Here is a 3,892-nt window from a genome sequence, read left to right as displayed (position 1 = left end):
GAGTTTCGCGAATTTATTCGCTGGCGGCGAATCGCGCAAATTCGCCGCGAATTCGCGCCTGGCGAATAAATTCGCCCATCACTACTTTTAATCTGTTTTCCATTAATATAATGACGAAGCACCAAAAGATCAGAAGAGTCTGGGGCATATCCCTCCAAAAAAATCCAAACTGGGGGTTATGGTTTCTTTACTATAAGTTTGGGAAGGGGGCACCCAGATTTGAACCAGGGACCTCTTGATCTGCAGTTAAATGCTCTACCCCTGAGCTATACCCCCAGACCTATGAGCTTGCACTTCACTTAACACCTCGCCTGCGAGACCTCACGTGCATATTCTTACAGTATTTACTGTTTGGCTGCACGTGAGGTGGAAACATTTGTGTTGTTTGAAATGCCCCAATACTGAGCTGTAAGAACTGCTGGAGGGCCCAGTGATCACTTGGTGGGGACATTCTGCTCCAGTTGGGGCAGAGTCATTAGATCACTGGATGAAGAACCTTCACAGATGGGAGGCAGATCAGGACTACGGGGGCATCTCCTGAGGAATCCAACACCCCAGGAGATGTGATCAGGCAGCAGGTAGGAGCAGGCAGCAGGCAGGAGCAGGAGGCAGAGGGGAGGAGCAGGAGGCAGAGGGGAGGAGCAGGCAGGAGCAGGCAGCAGGAGGAGCAGGCAGAGGGGAGGAGCAGGCAGGAAGCAGCGGATAGGAGCAGTCAATGGGTAGGAGGCAGGTAGCGGGTAGGAGCAGGCAGTAGGGACGGGCACCTTGTGGGTTAGAGGTCTGCCCAAGTGGCCCCATGTAGGATTCTGTTGAGTGTTTATAACACAGAAGTTATACGCAGTTAAAGTGCACACCATTAAATTGTGTGTTTTTATACCTGGAATGTTTATCTTGTTTAACTCTTTACATGCTGGGCACATTAGCAGCAGACATTAGTGGTCAACACGTACAGCAGCGACATGGGGGTCCTCCTGTGCCAGCGCTATAGAATCAAACACTAGTGACACTACTAGGGATGTAGCGAACTGCCGATTTGGTGTTCGCGAACGCCGTTCGCGAACACCGGCAAAAAATGCAAACGTTCGCGAACAGTTTGCGAACTTCGAACACCCGCTAAAATCGTTCGATTCGAATGATCGAAGGATTTTAATCGTTCGTTCGATCGAAGGATTTTCATTCGAATCGAACGATCGAAGCCATTCGATCGAATGATTTTCATTCGATCGAATGCTTACAATCGTTCGAACGAATGGAAATCGTTCGATTTTTAGCGGTCGAAGGAATTCGAATGGTCGAATGGTCGAACGATCGAACGCAAACTCAAAATGCGAACGTTCCCAAACGTTCGCGAACATTCGGCGGACGCGAACGGTCGAAGTTCGCGCGAACTAGTTCGTGGGCGAACAGTTCGCTACATCCCTATTCCTGGGGTGCAAAATAAGTGCTGTGATTGGTCATTTAATAGCCCCTATGTGGATTGTCAACCTACATTGAGGCTCAGTTTGGCAGTGCACCTGGTATTATACAACCAAAACTTGCCTTCAAGCCCGGAATTAAAAAACAAGCTCCTGCTTTGAGGCCACTGGGAGCAACATCCAAGGGGTTGGAGAGCAACATGTTGCTCACGAGCTACTGGTTGGGGAACACTGCGCTAGTGTGTATGAGCCCTTAGAGAAGTGCTGGGAGAAAGTGTTGAGAATACAGAGAGGGAAAGGGAATAGAATAAAGGGAGAGTGGGGCAGATAAAACAGGGTGCTGGAGTGGAAGGAGACAGAAATAAGACAGGACTGGCAGAGAGACTGTTGGGGCTGATGGAGAGATAACTGGAAATATTGGGGGCAAGGGGGACTGTAACTGGCCCAGCCCACAATGGGGCCTGGTTCTTTCAGTGGACGAGATGGACTGGGCTCAATGGCAAATGTGCTCTACATAGCTCTAGTGACACCACTGTTGCTCACAGGGAGAAGGAACCAAGAGGGAGTAGGATAAGACAGCTGGGAGGGGGAGTAGAAGAGAGCTATGTGAGACCAATATATCCTATGGTATAATAGCCAGAATCCTCTCCATGGAGAGACCCCAGAATGGGCTGGTGAGTGGTGCACCTTTAAATGTATCTGTTATAGAGCACTACAAAGACTTAATAATGGTGAAATATTTCCTACCAAGCTGGTATCTGAGCCAAGTCATTACTGAGATGGCACTACAATGGGCTTCCACTACCTCAGCAGCAGTGTCCTCCCCTGAGTCCCATCCTACCTAGAATTGCTACGTCTGTGTGATGCGTGCAGGCTCCTGCAAGGAGGGAGGTAACAAGAGGAATAAAATAGAGAAATAAAATCATTCTGGTGTTTACTGCTTAATGGATAATGAGGGATTTGAGGCAGCACATTTACCTGGGAGAATGGCTCCTAATTGTAATGAGGGCTTACGCCTGCCAAACTGCACAGCACATCCCACTCGTTCCCCTGTAAGCACAATTCACACATTTGTGAGGATTAAATTCAGCACCAACTTGCCAATTATATGGAAAATACTGCAAAAAGAACACGTTTCCTAAAATATAACATATTTATTAATTTATATTAGTCGTCTGCACCTCATTCAGAAAACATGGTAACTAATGTTGAAAAATACACACATCCATCAAATAAAGCCTTCCTAAACACTACCTGGCCCATGGGAGGCCATCTGAAACCACTCCAATTTGCCTCAGAGGGGGACAATACCCTAAAATGCATTTTTGCACTTTTACTCCCATACCCTGAGAGAGGTGCCACAATGCAAGGGCATTATCAGGGTGGTATCAGTTAGGGTTGTCACATTTTCTGGGGCTGGAAACCTGGTTGGCGGGCAAGGCGGCTGAATTCGGGTGACATCGGGCGGAGCTGATGACGCGGTGATCAGTGATTGGCTGACCTCCATGTCATTATTTTCAATGTCTGAATCCTGTTTCCTAATTTGGATATTCAGACAGGAAGGTGTAATCTAGACAGACCTTCCAAGCACCAGGCTGTCTGGGTGAAATCCAGACAGGTGGTAACCCTAATATCAGTACCTTTTGGTGGAACCTCCATTCTTCTGATCCCAGTGGATGTCCATGTGCCCGTTGCAAGAATCTAGTGGTTAACAAAGCACTAGGGAGTTTATTTTATGGTCCCTTATATGTAGTCATCATACCTAACTCAGCCAATTTTTCCCCATAATAGAGCCCTTCTATTCCCTTTATCAGACTATCTTAAGTTGGCCATAGACGCACCGATAATATCGATAATAACGAAATGATGCGTGTATGGCGGGAGAAAAGCCAATAGACATTGGCAGAAGACTTACCTATAGGTTGGATAGTTGGAAAGTTTGATCGGGTGTCTTTGAAGGCACCCGAACATCGGGTCATAGACACACAGATAATATTCAACAAAGCAAAGTTTCATATGGTATTCAATGTATTTATGGCAGGAGACGAGACGACCGATATCAGCAGAAGACAAGGATCTCAGTTGGCTCGACCATCATGTAGGTCATAGAATTTTAAGGCACCAGAACATCGACCTTCTGAACTGCTGAATCGTCACATACAGGTTGAATTCTATTGTTTCTACCTGTATATCTGTTAATTTAGCTCTACACATCTGTATTGAAAACAAACAGTCTTTCCTGCAACCAAAGTTCATAATTGTTACATCTATGGTCAACTTTAGACAAACTCCCCTCACACTGCCAAGAGCCCTGTGCCCTGAAGCAGCCGATACACCCCCATGGGACAGCCCCACAAAATACAAACAGGCACAGAGGATCAGCAAAGGCACAATCCTTATCTATAAATCACTTTTACAGACAATTACAGAAATTGCCTTATTGGGCCGACTTCCAAATTCCCATCTTAAAGAACAGG

The 3,892-nt window shown here is 46.6% G+C and overlaps 1 non-coding gene across 1 annotated transcript; it reads right to left on the bottom strand.

Annotated features, from left to right (window-relative positions):
• Positions 1-204: 204 nt before the first annotated feature.
• trnac-gca lies at positions 205-276 on the bottom strand. Its single transcript has one exon. It is a non-coding gene; the product is annotated as a tRNA-Cys (tRNA).
• Between the last annotated feature and the right edge of the window lie 3,616 nt (positions 277-3,892).

Source organism: Xenopus laevis, chromosome 9_10S (genome assembly GCF_017654675.1).
Source record: "Xenopus laevis strain J_2021 chromosome 9_10S, Xenopus_laevis_v10.1, whole genome shotgun sequence".
Taxonomy (NCBI): Eukaryota; Metazoa; Chordata; class Amphibia; order Anura; family Pipidae; genus Xenopus; species Xenopus laevis.
The sequence above is the reverse complement of the archived record's forward strand: the minus strand, read 5'-3'. Positions and strand labels throughout refer to the sequence as shown.